This window comes from Corvus cornix, chromosome 2, assembly GCF_000738735.6.
Source record: "Corvus cornix cornix isolate S_Up_H32 chromosome 2, ASM73873v5, whole genome shotgun sequence".
In the NCBI taxonomy this organism is placed as follows: domain Eukaryota; kingdom Metazoa; phylum Chordata; class Aves; order Passeriformes; family Corvidae; genus Corvus; species Corvus cornix.
The window spans coordinates 151,792,772-151,812,833 of NC_046333.1; the positions used below are offsets into that span (position 1 = coordinate 151,792,772).

The 20,062-nt window shown below is 39.8% G+C and overlaps 1 protein-coding gene across 5 annotated transcripts in view; it reads right to left on the reverse strand.

The window, feature by feature from the left end:
* Window positions 1–2,545: 2,545 nt before the first annotated feature.
* The window catches only part of TSNARE1 (t-SNARE domain containing 1), a 461,757-nt gene continuing 444,240 nt past the window's right edge, over window positions 2,546–20,062 (reverse strand). For all 5 annotated transcript variants that reach the window (XM_039549499.1, XM_039549497.1, XM_039549498.1 and 2 more), the window contains exon 13: window positions 2,546–3,434. The gene's annotated coding sequence lies outside the window, so the exon portion shown is untranslated. The remainder of the gene's footprint in view (window positions 3,435–20,062) is intronic.

Genomic DNA, 20,062 nt, shown 5'->3' on the forward strand with positions numbered 1-20,062 from the left:
CTTCCAAAGCATCAGTAACAAAAAAAGCTGCTTAATGGCATTGTTACATATATTTTACATGAGGAGAGCAAAGGAAAATACACCCATGAAGTGACTAAAGAAATAGAAAACGAGTCTTCAGTTGCAGTTGCAACAAAGCTTGCAGTCAGTGGCTCATTGTCCAAATGGAGATTGGTAACAAGTTGTGTCCATATTGGAGCCAGCATGATTTAATATCATTATAAATGGCACAGACAACAGGACTGAGTGCACCTTTCTGCAGGCTTGTGGATGACACAGAGCTGAGTGGTGATGCTGATGCACCAAAAGGAAAGGATGCTGGGCAGGGGGACTTTGACAGGTGTGGGAAATGTGAAGTGCGTGAAGCTAAACAAGGCCAAGGGCAAGGTCCTGCACCCCAGCAGGTGACAGCACTCAGCAGTTACTGTCATGGGCAAAACACTCCACTTGGGGAAATTAGTTTAATCTGTTACTAATGAAATCGGAGTAAAATGATGAGAAATAAATCCAAATCTTAAAACACCATCCCCCCACTCTTCTCTTCTCCCTGGGTCTGACTTCACTCCTCAGTCCTCTACCTCCTCAGTGGGGCAGAGGGACAGAGAATGGGGCTTGCAGTCAGTTCATCACACATCTTTGCTAATCCTTTCTCCTCAGGGGAAGGACTCCTCACACTCTTCCCCTGATCCAGTGTGGGGTCCCTCCTATGTGAGACAGTCCTCCAGGATCTTCTCCAATGTGAGTCCTTGGCATGGGCTGCATTTCTTCACAAACTGCTCCAGTGTGGTCCCTTCCATGGGGGGCAGTCCTTCAGGAACAAGCTGATCGCTTCTAGGGTGCTTATGGGGACAATCAAACCTGCTCCAGCGTGGACTCCTGTCTCCACAGGGCCACAGGTCCTGCCAGGAGCCTGCAGACCTCCATGAGTTGCAGGGGCTCAGCTGCCTCACCATGGGCTGCGCCCCAGGCTGCAGGGGAATGAATCTCTGCTCCAGCACCTGGAGCAGCTCCTGTGCCTCCTTCTTCACTGACCTGGCTGTCTGCAGAGTTGTTCCTCTCACATATTCTCACTTCTGCTGGTGTTCCACTGCTCAGCCTGGAGAGGAGAAGGTTCTGCCCAGACCTTATTACACCATTTCAATATATGAAGGGAGCTTATAAGAAAGACAGATTTTTTTTTTTTACCAGGGCGTGTAGGGACAGGAAAAGAGGCAATGTTTTTAAACTGAGAGAGGGTAGATTTAGATTAGACAGAAGGAACAAATTGTTTACAGTGAGGGTGGGGAGGCCCTGGCACAGGTTGCCCAGAGAAGCTGTGGCTGCCCCATCCCTGGAAGTGTTCAAAGCCAGGTTGGGACAGGGCTTGGAGCAATTTGGTCTAGAGGAAGGTGTCCCTGCCTGTGGCAGGGACTTGGACTACACAATCCTTGAAGGTCCCTGCAAAACCAAACCATTTCCTAATTTTATGATTTAGCAGGAATATATAATGCTTTATAATGACCTCATGAATTGTTTGGGGTTTTTTAATGACATTTGCCATTATAACCAAGTCTATAATATACAACAGCCTCTCTTTGTTGCCACATGATTTCCTTCTTGCTCAAAGCCAGGCAACCTCTGTAGTTTCAGCAGAGAAATTCTTTACCTAGGTCATCGGTGCCAAATGATCTGCTGTGTGAGCTGGCCCAGGGAAAGCTCAATCACACTAATGAGGTAATCACTGAGCTCCTAATGAATGGGATTAGCTACTGGGCAAGTATTGTTTGTCCTGGATCCCTTGTCCAAATGCAGCTCGAAGCTCTCAAAATATTTGCGTGCAATCATCTACGACCTGGGTTCATTTCAGCTCTCACTAACTAGATGAAAATTCTTTTCATCTCTGCAGGATTTTCCAAATGTGCTGATGGAGGCTGTCTGCAGTTTGTGGTGGATAGAAGAGGGGAGTTCTATTTCAGAAGTAAACTCTCTGCAGTAAGGTAAAGCTGTAGGTGTCATAATTTCTAATTTCATGCCAGCACGAAGCTTGGCTGGAGAAAAAGAAGAGTATCACTCTATTAATTAGCTTTACTTAAAAGCAATTAATGAATATTTAATATAACATATACCAGTTCAGTTAGGTAGATTGCGTAGATCTAAAGAAAACTCACCAGAAACTGTGGCTTGTGTTTCTTCAGCAAATCTGACTGTGCTGATTCAAGAAGTTTCACAGTTTTGGCCCTGAATGAGCTTAAGCACCTACAAGATTTCTCTGAGCATTTTCTTTGCTCAGCCTTTACTGACCAAAGACTGTGTCAGCTCTTTGGAAAGGGAGCATGTAACTGAAATCAGTGCAGGTGAGAATCCAGTTTAATATTTGTTATTCTTTTCTAAAACTTCATGGTACCCAAAACCCCATAACATATAGAGGTAACATTTTTTTTCTCTTTTTTTTTTTTTTTTCCTGGTGAGAAATATTTTTGTCAAAAGACTTTGCTTTTCCCAAAGAGTAAAAAATATATAATTTTGTTAAATTCTCCTCAATAATTCCTATGGCATTTTAATTAAAGCCATTTTTGAAATGCTTTATTTACTAGAGGAAAGCTGCATTTATAATACATGACACATTTAAAGATGAATTTAAATGGCACTTTCAATCATGTTGTCAGGAGAAAACATTGTGGATGAAAATGGAACAAAATCACAAATGCTGGTTGGATTGAAACCTATGAAATGAAATCTAAAGTAAGATTTGGCATTTTTCATGAGATATCTTGCTTGGTTCTTTTTAAAGGCCTTAAAAAAATGTAATAGTATGTTTTGCTTATTTGTCCTGCTCTTTCAGTGGTGTTTCTCATGAATAAATGTAGCGTTCTGTGCATACAGTGGGATCAAATAAGCATCTAACCGATGTGTTGTAAATGGCACATGTAATTGTGGAAGTGCTTAGCTCAGATCCAGCAGAGCAAATTCTAAAGCAGCAGTGCACAGAAGGGGAATCTGAGCTAAGTTAATTTTTAAATGTACAAAAACAGTAACAGAAAAAGAAAAAAACAGAACCAGACAAAGCATCTTGACTTTCATGGTTTTAAATGAGCAGAATTGGAGAGCAGGAGCACGTTAAAAACACAAACAATAGAGATGAATTAACAGCTACTTATCTTACAGCACATTGTATGGCAAATCTGGAGGCAAAGAAATAGCATTCCCCAGACACAGGGGACGTAATTAAAATCTGTAACATAAGGTAAAACATTTCTACAATGAAGGGGGGGAAATAGGCAAAAATATTCACAATGATAGCAGCACACAGTATAAAACTTAGCTTTTCTTTCATACAATTAGTGCTTGGTTATAGCAGGTTTAACAGGACGTGATCAGTAGCGCAGACATGGATGTAGGGCCTGAATGTGCAATGCCTTGAGAATCCATTCCACTTCCCAGGGTGATCACAGGCTCTGCAAAACCAAGAACAGCTGGTGAGTATTCACAGGATCCTTGAAGGATTTCTGATGCAAAGCTGTCACTGATGGAAGGGTGGCTGCTCCCCAAAAAAAGGCACAATCAACAACGAAGCAGATTAAGCTTAGGAAAGTCTATTTTAACTGATTCCAGTCTAAGGTAATTGTGGAAGTGGAAGGAATGAGGAGACTGGGACAGTTACCCACAGAGGATGTGGACTCCCATCCCTGGAGTTGTTCAAAACCAGGTTGGAAGGGGCTCTGAGTAACCTGGTTTAGTGCAAGATTCCCTGCCCATGGCAGAGAGGTTGGAACAAGATGATCTTTAAGGTCCCTTCCCACCCAAACGTTTCCATGGTTCTGTGGTTCTATGACTGAGAGTACAGACAAAACAAATTCATCAAGAAAATAGAGCATAGGTTGGTGTAGCAAGGAAAAGAGTAGATTTTGTGTTCTCTTCAATGCCAGCAGTTCTCATACCTGGAGAAAAGTGCATTTAGTTTTAAAAATACATTTTTCTGCAAAATAGACAAATAATAGAAGACAGTCTGTGACACTGGTGCACTTTGCAGCACAGAATATTTCTAAGAAATTTTAATGTTTCCCATTTTGCCAATCAATGAAAACCTTAGACACTCCTCTGACCAGGAACAACTCATTATAACTTGTAGATCTCTAATTAGAGATCAAAACTATGTAGATCTAAACCACAAAATGTTTACACTATTCATACAGACAGTTAATGGAATTTTAAAAAGGCAACTTTTTATGAGAGAGCCTGTTCCTCTCCAATTACTGTAAAAGAAACTTCTTAAGAAAGACGTCAGCAGCAGGGTAGCACCTCCGGGATCAGCACTACAGACTTCCGAGGTTACACAGATTGTATTTTTTCACTCACCACCCCACAAAACAGCCCTGTGTGTTTGTAGGAAGCATCACCTACATGATGAAATACATCAGCAGGCTTTTGTAGTGTTTGTGTTTATTCTACCTCTACTTCCTTAGTGATTATTGTTTGTGTGTACATGCAGTGTAAGAAAATCTTGTTAAATTTGTTATCCAGGGTGAGGAAAGGAATGAAAAACTGGTTTGTTATTATTATTACTGAAGATATAACTGATAACAACTTTTTTTTCTTTTTTTATAATATTTTTAGTACAGGTAAAAGCCTTAGAAACACTGTTTTAATTATGCTTTACTGCAAACCAACAAGGTGTTAAAATAGTCCATGATCAGACACAAAGCAGCCAAATATAGACACACACATATTTCTATTTATGCTAATTTTTTAAACTGCTCATAATAAGATTGTTCAGATAATATTTTGAAACCAGATGTCCATTGTGTGCTGTGCTGCAGATACAAAGCATAGATGAGGGTTTCTCCCTTGTATTCACATAAACACCTCAAAGAGGCAATAGAAACACTCTAATGTGAAGGGTACTCTTCTGAAGATGACATTCATCGCAGCTAATTCAAGGTGTAAGTACCTCCATCTGAGTATAATGACTCCCAGGCTTCAGGCTCCTATTACATTAATTACAGATCTAATCAATACAGCTGAAATTTTTTAGGGTGGGGATCATCTGAATAAAGTAATCAACTCCCTATTGACCTAAATTTCACTGGCTGGTATTGACTTGTATTAACTGCAAAGGGATCTTCAGGACGACACTCTCAGATGCAGAAAGGTTCATTCTGACATCTAAATTTAGCTGCACCAATTCAGCTGGCAAAGTCCTTTTAATGTCGCAAAAGGAGTTGCTCAAGTCACTCACATAAGTGGAAAAGCTCTGGAAAGGGGATGGACACCACTAATCATTTAACCTTTCCTTCCACTTGGGAACTATTCTCGCTTTTCTCTTCATTTAATATTTCACAGAACTTTTAAAAGAGGCAAGGCTTTAAGGTGACCCTTGAAAGCCCCTTCCAACCCAAACCATTTTATGGCCTTATACAATTCTATGATATTTCTACAGGTGCCAATCACCAACATTCATGGCCATAAAAGTCACAGAATCACAGAATGGTGATTCTGGAGATGAAGCAGGGTGATCAGGACTGTGAAAAGCTGGAATTTGAATAGCTCCAAGGCTTTAGGCTCCATAATTCTCAGCATCCTGTTTTCCTCTTTGACCACTCTTCTATTAAAAAAAAAAAAAAAAAAAAAAGCTTATGTTTAAACAAATTTTCATATATTTCAGGTTGTGCCCATCGTCTTTTGACCTGTCAGTAGAAATCACTGAGAAGAGCCTTGTTCTACCTTCTTTATCCCCCTGCCTCAGGTATTTATAGATGGGAAAGGTCCTCCTGAGCCTTTCCTTCCCCAGGCTGCAGTCCCAGCTCTCTCAGCCTCTCCTCATGTGTCAAGGAGCTCCTGTGTAGGCACACACGTGCCAGTGTACAGGACAGGAAGAACACAGATCTTGTGGACCTTGGATAGGATTCTCCTCCACGGACTGGGATGAAGGGTACCAGGGGTTGGACATGAAATCAAACCCTACTACCAGCCCAGGTCATTGCTCTTAGCAGGCCCTGCAGCTACTGGGGATTCTGAATTTTGATTTGCAGGCAGGGAAAATATTTAACGTTAAAAAAGCCATTTGAATTAGAAATAGGTATTCTACAGACTTGGAGTGCAACAAGAGAGATTCTCCAGAACACAAGCTGGCTAAAAGATATTCTGGGCCAACAACCCAACAGACTTCATATATGTTTCAGGTTTACTTGAGGGTAGATGAGTTATTATGAGTTACTGAGAAAGAACTTGAGTTCTGTCATACTCTAGGTTACGATTAAAGATGGTTTTTTACTTTTTGCTGTAGTAACAATTACACTGAGTTTAGCAGATCTACTTACAAACTATACAGTCTTGTCTTGGTTGCTATACAAACAGAGAAATAAATAACAATCTTTAGAAAGAAAGAAATTAAAATTATGTTAGAACATATCTTAGGGGTTTTATTAATATCTGGGGAACTTTACCAGTAGAAACCTGTCTGACTTGAGGCTTTGTCTGTGCATTTTTCTGTGAGTTATTTCTGTTACTTTCATAGTCATTCAAAGGAAACAAATTTATTTATCTTGATTTTTTTTTTTCTTCATGCATAAAGAGAGAGGGCAAATAAAAAAAGGACCCTGCTGCTATCAGGGTGCTAAAATTACGTTTCTGTGCAAGCTGACAGATCTCTTTACTAAGAACTGTAAAAACAGACTGTAAAGAGCTGCTCCGGCCACATGGTAGCTCTAAGCTGCCACAGAAACCTGAGCTATGGATCCATCCTCCAGCCCTCCTTGGCTTCAGAGAAGCATCTCTCCCTTCTTTGAGGTTTACAGTGTAGACTCTGCTCATTTATTTAGTCTGGGCTGTTCTGCCTGTGAATTAAAGAGGTGTTCTCATGGGACGATAAATTATCCAGAGTAATAAACTAATTTGTCTCTACCTGCTGTTATTTCAAATCAAGTGAGATCTCTGTCTAGGCAAATATGAGGACACATATCACACTGTGTAAATAAGCTGTGATAACGCAACCTTCGACTTTTGCAAATTTGTATGGATTTAAGAATTTCTCATAGATATGAATCTCAATGAACTTCTCTGTTGGAGAAGGCTCATCCAGATAAATCATAGTGCATTATTAATAGTAGATGACCATTATATATGCAGAGGGTTTTGGCCAGTTAAATGGTTCTCTGAAAGTGTGAAACAATGACATTCATTAGAAGCTGACTGATATGATCAGAGGTGGCTCACGAAATTATCAAGTGGAATTCTGCATCTGTGAAAGAGGAGAGATGATCCAAAGCTCATTAAAGTCCACGTAAACACTCTCACTGACTTTATCCAGCCTTGCACCAGGCCCATATGAAAGCTCTTGCAGCTGCTCTGCAAAGTCATAGTCTGCAAACCCACACTGTTAAGGAAAGAATGATTGATTGTCCAAAGGATGGAAAATATAGGACAGAATGAACAGATGCATTTTGGTGGTGAGCACTGAAAACATGGACATGAAAACAGCTTGTCCGAGTTATTTAAAGGCTCTTCCTCAACATGTCAAACTCAGGCACGGAGTGAGCACGTGCCAGAGCTGGACCCTCAGCACAGGTATCCTGAGTTGCAGCCAACAGAAAGGAAATTTAAAGTCCTTGAGTCAATTTTGCCTTTTATTTTTTTGTTTATTTCATTTTTATTTTCTTTTATTTTGATTTTTTTCAGTGTTCTAATGGACCCCTTTCCAAGGCACTACTCACTTTTGATATTTTCAAACTGAAACTTTCCCATATGCAAATTTACACTAATTAAACCCATGTCACAATATACTTTATTTATCTACTTTCGTCTGAAACTGTTGCATATTCTATAGAGTTTCAGATGTAAATTGCAAAGTAGCTTCCAAATATCACAGAGCTGAAATCCTGTGACACCATCTCATTCATGATAAGAATGTAGAACCTAAATTAATCTGTGAGGCTGATGGTGGAGGGAGCATCTTGTAACATGAGGATCTAAATTTTCTATTTCTGAACCCCCTAAGAGAGTATTAAAAGGAAAGTAGGAAATCTCTGGTTGTTTACATTTTTCTGGCTCTAGTCCCTTGTAGTTGGTAATATTCTGATTTTCTTTTCCTGACAATATGGTAAATATGCTTTGGTTCTCTGTTCAGGATTCAACAGATCACCAGCTTTGGATATCGACATCGAATTTACCCTAAGTCAGATAACCTTTCTCTGCAGCTGGGGTGCAATTCACAGCTTAACTCATTCGAAATTAATCTCTTCCATCTGTGCTGGTGGGAAATGGCCTCTGAAAACCCTTTCTGATCACTTTGATAAAGGTTTCAACAGGGGCCTGATATAATGGCTTTATTATATACATAAATTTTAGTGATGCATTTTCAGGATAGAAAAGAAAAAAAAAGACATGGAAAGGAAGAAAAAGGTCACAATACTAAGAAAACCTGTGGTGTTTCCTGTCTCTTTCAAGCTGAAGTTAATCAGATAGCAGATTAATCTGAGAATTATATTACTGACATTGTAAACCTTCCAGGCCTTTAGCTGGACCTTTTTTCAAGTGTAGTACATGATGATGAGATTTTGCCTTCAGTAAAGACTGTTTCATCAACTAAAGTTCGTCTTTTTAAAGAATCCTTCCCACTAATTTTCTAGGGAAGCAAATGATGTCCACTTTTCATTACAGGATTTCTTTAGTGCACAACTGCCCACAGCAGGAAAGCGGCTGTTTTTATTCAGCCACACTGGTCATTTCTGCTTATACTGGAGTTTTAACAGCAGCTTCTTAAAATAGGACAGACCTAATAACCCAAGAGTCTTGTGTCAGAAAAAAAATGAGATGGCAGGATGATGATATACCCCGTGCAATATTGCTTAATATTCACTTACACATTTATTTCCCCTGTGCATTCTCTAAATGGCATCAATGGTTCCCAGCAGCCACCTTTGTTTCAACTTCACTGAAATAATTTCTTTTTTCTGTTTAGAAAGATGCCTCAGTAGAAATCCAGGTCCTTTGGAAGTATAGAAGATTTTTGGCCCTGATATCAAGTTCTTCAAATTTGGCAGCTGCAGATCATTCTTAAAATAGGAGTTTTAGATAAAGATATTAGTGTAAGTGCATGGGTATCTTTTAGGGACCATCACAAGAGCACAGGTGGGTTTTGTGGAGAGTATGGGTTAATCCTAAAGCACAACTAAATCAAGGAATTAGATAACACTGGGAACAAAACAAGACAAAAAAAACCCCAGCAACAAATCCCAAGCCCATAGTCCAGGCACTGTTTGGGGGTCCAAAGAAGGTGTGGTCTATCTAAGTCACCTCCTTGGGATTCACTACATTAAAATAAATCCCAAATCTTTTCCATCTTCGTGCTTGAAGTTAGTCATGTGCCCAGTAGGAATTTGCCCCATGCATTTCTGTCAGAACCCTAAAGATTTGTCTTAGCAGTGAACAGGGCATGGCAAAGTTTTTAAGAAACGTGCAACTGGTACTCATATAAACCTGTAAAAAAAGGTCTGCAGCAGTTCAGAGTTTGCACCTGGGAGGCAAAGCTGCAGAGGATGGCATAATAATGGCAAGAGATATAATAGCTCATATCACATTTCAGAAGTGAATATTGCTAGCTGAACTTTGGGGATCATGAGAAAATTCATTTCACAAAGGTGGAATGCCCAGCGCCTGGGAGGTGACACGTAATGAATTAGAGTAATTTGCCCAACCTGTTAAAAACAAATGCTGTTATAGAAGTAGCAGGACCATCTGCGTAAAGATTTTTAAATTACCTGATGTTGAATATGTGAAACATCGGGTAATGACATTGCAAACTCAGCTCTGATTAAATGGCAAGTGAAGAGTGAATCTCAGCAGCATTGTCTTATCACATTAAAACAAGGGGAAAATCTATTTATGAGTGAGTTGACCTCATTTCTTCTCTCATAGCCCGCTGTGCGTGGCAGAGTTGGGTTTGATTGAAAAGTCATTGCATAGTTCTTTAACATGACAGTGTTTAATCCAAGTAAAAGTTCCTTTCAACCTCCAGCAACATTTTTTTTTTTGAGTGATACACTTGATATAAGCCCTGAATGCATTTTTCGAGGTTGTGTGAAGTTTAAAATTTGGGTTCTAACAAGTTCACCCAGAAAGTTCTGACAGGAAACCCCAGGAGCTACCTAAAGCACAAACTTCATGCCTGTACTACAGCAAGTAAGAAGAGAGAAAGAATCAAACCCACTCAATAATAAGGTCTTGCTTCTTCTCAAGGTCACAAATCACAGAAGATGCTTCCTCCAAAAAAATGTGTACTCATTTTCTCTTAGTATTACTTTTCTTGTAGAAGCATTGTCATCCTGTTTAGCCTGGAGAAAAAGGAGGCTGAGGGTGGCCTTATTGCTGTCTACGCCTACCCGAAAGGGAAGTTACAGTGAGGTGGGTGTCAGTCTCTTCTCCCAGGTAACAAATGACAGGAGAAGAGGAAATGGTCTCAAGTTGTGCCAGGGAAGATTTAGAGTTGATATTAAGAGAATTTCTTTCACAGAAAGAGTTGTAAAGCATTGGAACAGGCTGCCTCGGGAAGTGGTGGAGTCACCATCCCTGGAGGTGTTCAAAAAATGTGTGAGTATGCACGTGAGGAGTTGGTTTAGTGGTGAACTTGGTGGTGGTGGTAGGGGGACAGTTGAACTCAATGACCTTAGAGGTCTTTTGGAACCTTAATAATGCTATGATTCTACTTCTCAAAAAAAATCCTTGTCATTTGGGAGTTCCTTCACAACACTGCAATAACAAACTAAAGAAATTTATCTGGAGTCATCTTTTTCTGAGGACTGAAATGCAGAAGAGTGAGGCTCAAGGTGCAGAGAAGAGCTATGACTTTATTTTGTTGCCTTGACAAAAAGGTTAAAATTTCCAGCAATCTATGATCTAAATTTAAGTGACTGAATGACCAAGAAAATACCATTGGTTGTTCTCCATCCACGGGTTCACTTTGCACTTTAAGCTGCAGTAACTTTGCTCAGCTACAAGAGGGTTCTGTGAAAGAGGCCACATCTCTTCTGGTCTGAGCAGCCACTGCCTTTCTCTAGCAAGACAGGGCTCCCTGACTCACATTTGGCAATTCCTGTAGTGAGGAGGGAGGAAGGAGAGAGAAGAGCAGCTTCATGAATATGTGGAATTATTCTGGGAAGCACTCAGGATAATGTGAAAATGAGACACATAAAACACTGGCCAGCTAAGAGACTAAGAGAGATTAGATAGCAGACCTGGCAAGTCATCCATTTGCACCAATGTGGCAAATCTTGTGGTATTTTGGGAACAGGCAGAATTACTGGCATTTGGCTTTCATCTTGGATTAAGGATCAGGAAGCAAAATGCTGACATGTTAAAATGTGTCTGGTTGCAGGACAAATTCAAGGAGATGGATGCTTCAGCACTGGAGTACACAGCCAAGGCTGCCAAGGATGCAAATCTCTCAGTGCCCATCCAGTGCCTCGTTACTATTTCACCATCCCTGAGAACCTGCCGTGGGGAAATACCAGGCTTTCACCTTGCAGCTGCTTTTAACTACAGAGCAAGCAAATCAGAGCTGTAAAAGGTGACAGAAACCCTTAAATTCTCATTCACGTGTTACTGGAAATAAACCTTAAAAAAGCCCACAAAATGGTTGGCATTAAACTATTCCAGCTAAGGGAGCAGGAGCTGTGTGCTCCAGTTCTGCTTAAAGGGAGCTGGTGGAAAGAATAATGTGGTTTGTGCAGAGCTAGAGAAAATGAGAGCTGAAAAGGTTTCCTGTCAGGAAAGAAAAACACACTGGCATAGCAAGTGTTGCTGTCTCACACACTGATGGGTGTTTTCACAGCAGCAGCAATACATATTTAAACACAAGAAATACCTTCCTCAGATAATTTTTTAAAAGACTACTTAACTATGAAGGAAACAAAACTGATTTTAGTCAATGAGGACAGAGATGGAATGGATAAAACTCCTAACGCTGGAAATAGAACTGCAACTTCACAAGGTTTTCATTAAGAACAGCACTGGAAATAAATTGCTGCATAGAGAGATATTTAAAAAAGAACTAATAAATTATATAGATGTAAATACAATGCATTTTTTTCATCCATCTGAGCTCTGGCTGTTATACTCTGGGTGATGCTGGTTTTACACACATATGTTGGTGTTATTCCCACAGATGGTGCCAGGGCTGAGGCACAGGATGGAAGGATGCTTCCCATGTTTGCTTTGCTTACACTCTAACAGTAAGTGCTGTATTAATGCAAACCCTAATCCAGAAAGGAGATATTTTAGTAGACACCAGGGAGACTAATGCAGTTGATCCCTGTTTATGGCAGGAAAATGCACATATGTCAGGGATTTCACTCTGATATTTGGAGATAACCTTGATAAATCTTTCGGACACCTCCTCATTTGGACCTTAGTGGGCTGTTCATACATACGGGTAAAAACAGCTGAGCTGACTTTCCTTTTGATCTCTTCCACCATCCTTCCAGTGTAGGTGGGTGAAATATCCTGCCTAGTGGATGTTTATTCTGTTTTCTACTGCTCTAGAGTAGTCAATATGGAATATTATGGATGAGATTCTTTTCTTTCAAATTCAAATGCTCCAGATCAACACAAATCACCCTCATTTCTCTTTAGAGAGGAGAGAGGACAGTCTGGCTCATCTTTAACGAATTTATCCAATAGCTAAAAAACCAAAAATCTATGTATTAGCCTGAAAGGGAACATCAAGTGACAAGTTCAGGTTTGGTTGTCTAAACTTCAGTGACATTAATCTCATCTTTCTTCTGTTCACAGGTTTTTATGATTTGGCTTGCATATTTTTTCTATAAATAATTTTTAGTGACCAGATAGACGAGTGTTGCAACCACTAGTATCAGAAAGAAGCCGTTATTCATAATGTGCCCTGAAACTTAGAACATCTGCCCGTCCTTCCTTCCTTCCTTCCTTCCTTCCTTCCTTCCTTCCTTCCTTCCTTCCTTCCTTCCTTCCTTCCTTCCTTCCTTCCTTCCTTCCTTCCTTCCTTTTTTTTAATGTACACACAGAGTGTTCCCATTTTCATATGGAATCCAGATTATCTTCATTTTCTTGGGCAGCATTATTGGAAATAAACATAAGTATCAACTCTCATGCTAGATCCTACTGAGACCCATCTAATGAAAACCTTATAAATTCTTTAGTTACCGCATGGATACAACTCCCATCTTATTTTCCCCATAATGCTCTTCATGCATGGAAAAGCAATCCTCTCCTCTAATATGTATGTTCTCCTGCCATTCTCACCAAAAATGAATAAAATAAAATCCACAGACTGAAGGGAAGAATAGAAAAATATTTCAAAGAAAGAACTCTGAGTTACTAAGCAAGAAACAATGTCAGAATTTCCTGAGCATGAAAATCAGAAGCTTGGACAGTGCCTGAGAGAATATTTTATGTACATCTGTCATTACTCTTCCTTGGGTGTCTGTTCATGGGTGCTGCTGGAGACAGTGAATGGGTGAAACATTCTTTTGTGCTGGCCAGGCTGGGTGTCCTCACATTCCCCAAATCAGTTTTGTCAGATTTATCAGGGTGCTGCGTCCATTTAACTCCTCCCTGTTTATTATCACTGCTGGGAAGAGCAGCACTAAAGGGATTAGGTAGAGTTCCAGAAGTGTCCTCATTTTCTTTTGAAAAGAAACAGGAGTTTGTTGGGGAGGGAGGATAATCATGAGTAGTCACTGAAGAGCCAGTTGTGCATTATATAGTCTGCATTGTGCCTCTGGTTCCATTTCTGTGAACAGAAATGATTAAGATTTTACTTACTCCTTAGCATGCAGTGCTATAAGGGATTAAGAGACAAAAGAGGGGAGATGAAGTATTTAAGGGCTCCAGGAGACAAAGAGAAAACTTTTGGGCTTCAAAGAAGCCTTTTTACAGCTCAAGTCTACTAATAAACTACTAAACAAAAGGCAGAGGAAGAAGAAAGGAATATTTTTTTAGGCATTTTTAACATATCTTGGATACTACAGTGACTGAGGTGTTTGATATGCTTAACATAAAAGTGAAAAACTAGTGTAGACAAAATACAAGATAGGAAACTCCAGGGAGTTACTGTGAATCCATGGAATGGAAAGAGATTTTTCAGTTTTCTTTAACTCTATGTCTGTGTAGTTGTTTGAAAAGCAGAATAATTTTGGTAGTTGATGCACAGCCTTCTCTGTCCAGCATAACCGAGATCTCCAAGACAATGGCATTTAGCAATGAATTTTGGCACTGCCCATGGACGTTTTCAGAGTGATTTTACTGGACATCATATTTAATGGGATTGAACAGAAGCCTACACATCCTCACATGCGCCAAGCAAGTGGAGATCCTCTCCCCTCGGATACTGAAATTTCCTCTTAACAAGAATGACAGCAGCACTGAAAAACAAAGCAAGCAACTAAAGAACAAAAAATCCATAGTATTTATTATTTATCAGCTGCAGTTGGCAGCAGTTGGAAGAATCAGAATAAACTCAAAGGGTACCTTGCCAAGTCTCTCTTTAGATATCTTTTGCCTTCACTGCATGGGATTCCTAGTTTGGAATTCCTTCTTTGGAGGTGGCAGATTCCTGCAGCACCACACCCCAGTCCATCACTCGAAGTGACACCTCAAAGCACACAGATCCTCTCTATATCCCCCCCTCAATAAAGCTGAAGTGCAGCTGCATCTGGAAATAAAGAACTCCCTCCTCCTCTGCAGCAGATGGAGCCCAGAGCACACCCTTGTCTCAGAAGCAGTTGGAAAGATGTAGTTGGAAAGATTCCTCCACAGTAGGAGAGACCACATGCTCTTAGGAGAGCAGTTTGCCTGTTATCACCAACTCTGAGGATGAAGGAGAAGTGAATCATTATGAGAAGGATGGGAACACTCACTGATACATGTCAGGCTGTGATTTAGACCAGCTTCATCTTTGTTCTTTGGTGAGGAATAGTAAATATTTTAAGGGGAAACCACGATGCTACTTAAAAAGCACTTACCTAATTAAACCTCAAGTGCAGAAATCTTTATTCTGCAGAGCAGCACTCTGTGGTGCTCAGCACCTCAGGCTATACCTCAGCCATATGGCACTTTAATAGGCACTAGCAGAGGGAGCCCTTTTTATATTTTAACAGATGGGTGCAAGCTACTGGGGTTGGAGCAGAGGGCAGAATGAAAGAAAATGTAAGGAAAGAAAATCAAGAAAAAGTTCAAAGGATGAATTCTTACTGAACTCTTCCACTTCTGCTTAAAACAGCTTGAGGTCTTGTTTCTTTCCTAGAAGGAGCTTCTGTTGTTTCCGGCCCCTTGGACTCAGACTCGCTGATCACAAACCATTTCACAGCAGATTTACTGTGTGAGGCATTGTCCTTGCAGCAGAAATACTGCTGATTTCAGTCTGCTGGTCCAGCAAATACTTGCATAAGTTTAGGAGTAGGATTCAAGTTTTACTAGTGGGTTTTTTTTGCTGTACCTGTGCCCCTGCATATCTCAACAAGTTTGGGCTGTACAAAAAAAGACTAGAAGACCTCAGAAGGGAAAGTCAGTGCAGAGCATGTGGCAGAGGAAACAGGGTAAAGAGAACCCAAGAATTGAGAGACCTATTTGAAAATAACTAATTTATTGAAATTATTAACTTTCAGATAGGTCCTGATCTTGTGGCCAAGAAGGCCAATGGGATCCTGGGATGCATCAGGAAGAGCATTGCCAGCAGATTGAGGGAGGTGATCCTGCCCCTCTACTCAGCCCTGGTGAGGCACATCTGGAGTGCTGTGTCCAGTTCTGGGCTCCGCAGGACAAGGGAGACATGGAACTCCTGGAGCAGGTCCAGGGAAGGACTGTGAAGATGATTTGAGGACTGGAGCATCTCTCTTACAAGGAAAGGCTGAGGGAGCTGGGGATGTCCAGCCTTGAGAAGAGACTGAGCGGGGAGCTCATCCCTGTCTGTCAGTGTCTGCAGGGAGGCCTCAGAGCAGGGACCAGGCTCTGCTCGGTGAGGCCCAGCAATGGGACAAGAGGAATGGGCAGGAACTGATGCCCAGGAAGTTCCACCTGGACATGGGGAAGAACTTTTTTCCTGTGCAGTGACCGAGCACTGAACAGATTTCCCAGGGAGGGTGTGGAGTCTCCCTCACTGGAGATATTCCAGACCCCTCTGGACACAATCGTGTGCCCTGTGCTCTAGGATGGCCCTGCTTGAGCAGGGAGGTGGCACCAGATGACCCCCACTGTGGTCCCATCCACTCTGACCCATTCTGTGATTCCATGTGATCTGGTGAGACTGTGCTTTTAATTACAGCAATTTAATTACAGCAATTAGACTATCAGCCAAAGGGACCATAGGGCTAAAGGAATATTATTCCATTTACATTGTGGTTGCTACATGGTTTAATGTTTCCCAAATCTGTTTGGATGGCTGCCATTTCATAGCTTTGTTGCCTCACCCAAAATGTTGTGTTATGCCTGCCACACCTTCCTATCTTTCCTTTCCAGTGTTTCCATAAATACCATTCCTTTCATCACAAGCACTTGTTTCCCACTTCACAGGGTAAGTTTAATTTGTCCCAAAAGGCCTGCAGCAACTTGGTGGCAAGTTTTTGCCCTCTGGGGATTGATAGGCACCTCATTCTAGGGAGCTCTGATGCAGAGCTGCATCATTCAGCATGGCATTGCAGATAATGTTCTCTGCTGACATTCCTGCACCAATTCTGGGACTGTATCACCCAGGGTTAAGTACCTGCAGCAGCTCAGATAACCTTCTGCAAGAACACACAACATGCAAGGTATTTAATGTGTGCTCTTGATAAAACACTGTGTTACCTTATTCTATAGAAACTCGGAATCCATAAAATGTATTAAATATTTACTTAATCAGTGATTTTTCTCTATTTGTTCTATCTTCCAGTGTCCATCCATAAAAAAAAATGTTCTGTGAATGTGTTCTCAGAGCATTAATTCCTTTATTGAGAAACTTTCTCATTATTTTAATCCTCCATTTGAATTTCTTATGAAGAAAATTATAATTAATGTAGAGTTTTTATTTTCATTATTATTCATCACTCTCTGCAATAGTTCAGTATTTTAAAAAGGCAAAACTGGATGTTTCCAACAAAGCACAGATTTCATATTGGATTTTACTGAATTTTAACTCCCAGAAATAGTAAACGGAAATGTGTTAAAATGTTTATGTGTATTTCAAATTGTATTTCCCAAAGTGTCTGTAGATCTATGCCAGATTTGAATGCCTGTGGGGGAAAATTAGATCTACTCATGGCTGTAACACTGGAAGTCTTTTGATGGGCCTAGCAGGTCATGCCAGCCATGGTATCAAATTATATTCTTAGAACATTATCAATTCTTATATTAAAATTTCCTTTTATTTAACACTCTGGAGACTTTTGACTGGAACTACCTGGTTTATATGTTTAGGGTTTTTTTTATTTTTTCCTACATGGCCAGGCCTGTTTTGGTGAGGTTTTACTCAATAATTGAGAAGAAATTGTCATGGATCAGCTGTACACAGGGGTAGGATATTCTAAGTCCAGCGTGGGGTTCATGCAGTCAACAACAGAGTTTCGGCAATGCATCTGCTTTTTTCTGCTTTGGAAATGCCTGGTTTTTTTGTTTTTTTTTTTTGGGAGGGGGATTCTTTTAATGGATCTTTTCTAGCTGAACCAAACCTGTGCAAACTGAAAGCTAGAAGCTCTTCCAACCTGAAAGTGAGAAAACAGCCGTGATGAGCCCTCTGTTAGGAAACTGGAAGGCGTTGCACCATCTTTGGGAAGTTGGTTGTAAAACTGCTGCAAATATACTGGGTCTGGTTCTCGCATTAGGAACATTTTATGCTTAATGTAATTCAGTTTATGGCCCCAATGCACTGCAAGAGTGGTGTAAATTGGCGTTAAAGTTAATGAGAATTAGGCCTAGGGAGTCTAATATTTGCTTTCTACAGTGTTTGAAATTACTTCTGTTGTTTTATAGCAATGTTTAAAAGTCAGCACAGAGACATTATAAATAAAAAAACTTGGGTCACATCCATCCCTCTATCCATCCATCCAAGAGAAATGCAACATTTGATACAGAATGTAAGCCCTGATTTAATTACAAGTAGGATTAATTTCGCCTTTTAAATGCAGATGTGGATACAGTACTTTCTCTAAATCCATGTCTTTCAATCATTTAAAATCAGCAACACTTTATTCAAAGGTAAAAGTTTTCATGAGCTTCATTTCACATTTCTTCTGTGAGTAAAAAATGATGCAAGGATAACAATGATAAATGCAAATAGTGTCTCATGAATAAGTTTCAAAATGCTGACAGAAAATATTTGCCCTTGAATGAAAGAAATGCTTTGGGAAAACAGAAACAGAGATTTCCTTTACCTTCAAATGTAATAACCTTTTTAATGACTTGGGAGCCATCTGATTGTTTGTTATGAAACTCCCTGTTTCTGCTTATGTAGGGATTTTGTTTATTATTATGGTGGTATTTGTCTTTCTCGATCTAAAACTGGTTGGTGCCCAAAGGAAAGCATTAAAAAAGAATTCACAAATTTCTGGTATTTCATCATTTCAGTTATATTTTAGCAAATATTCAGATCTCTGAGGTACTCTCAGAACTGTATTTTGCAGTGGTGTTATATTTCTATGAGGCTGGAGAGAAATATCGAAGAAATCCAAGAATACAAATGCATTGAGACTGTTCTTTTTAGAAGGGAAAATCTGTATGACTACAAAAAAGCAGTTGCAATCCATGCAGATGCTCTTTGCATTTTCTTACTAAAACGATCATTTTTATATGGACCAAAATAAAACAAAAAAATACTTTTAAGTATATTCACTGCCATACATTATTTGAAGACAAAGGGCAGGAGATAAACCTTAATAATTCATACGACAAGGGGAAAAGGCCTCAAGTTGTGCCAGGGGAGATTCAGGTTGTATATTTGGAAAAGTTTCTTCACTGAAAGAGTGGTTAAACATTGGAACAGGCTGCTCAGGGAAGTGGTGGTGTCAGTATCCTTGGGAGTATTTAAAAGATGTGGCACATTTGATATGTTTTACTGGGCCTGATGGGATTCAGTCAGAGGTTGGATCTGATCTTTGAGGTTTTTTCCAACCTTAATGATTCTATCATTCTATGATTTAATACAGGTAGTCAAAATATTCCTTGGAAATGGTGCTCAAAGTTCAGTGTCCTGAAAACCATCTCAGAGAGAGAGCAATACTCAAATGACATGGCAAAGGAGGTGTCTGATCTTTACATAAACTTAAGTATTCTTATTTTTTGAAATTTCATAGATATTCAAGGTTGGTCTCTCTATGGTATAAAAATCCTATTGAAGAAGCATTTTTTACATGGACTATCAATTTGCGATAACTGAAAATATGTCTCATGGGAATCTCTGCAAACTGCAGTGACAAAATTATATGCTCCAGGCTTCAGGTTTCTTCCAGGTAATTAAAAAAGGACACATAGCAATCCCAAATCCAGTGAAGATCAAATTAAAAATATTGCCTCCAAAATGCTGCAAAGTATAGTCCAGAAAACCATACAAAGGCTTTAATATAATCCTTTAACATAAAACTGGAGTGGTTCTATTGGAAACTCAAGGAATTATGATTCACTATTCACAGAGTTTAAAATCAAAATACACATAAACATAATTTGTAGCTAATTTTTTTGGGGTAGTCATTACAGAGAATGTTCAATAAGGGACTTGAAGAAGAAAGGGGAAATAAATTTCCTTTTCTTTCCCTATCCAGGGATCAAGAAAGCAGAAATGCCAAGGTCCACTTACTGCCTTGAAACACAAAGGCTGACAATTAACATTTCTATTTAGAAGTTGGTGTAATTTTCTCCTCTCCAGTATGCACTAATTAGCTCTGGAAATGCAAAATATGTTTGTGTAACTTTGTGGATTCTCATTTTTAAACTTCGCAATCAGAAGGACAGAAATTCCTATTAATGCCAATCTTTTTGCTTAATGCTTTCCTCTTCTGATTTTTTTTTGTTTGCTTGTTTTGTTTTAAAGCACTGCCAGTGGAAGAACTACACTTATTTTGTAGAATATGTTTCTAAAGTGCATAGATGA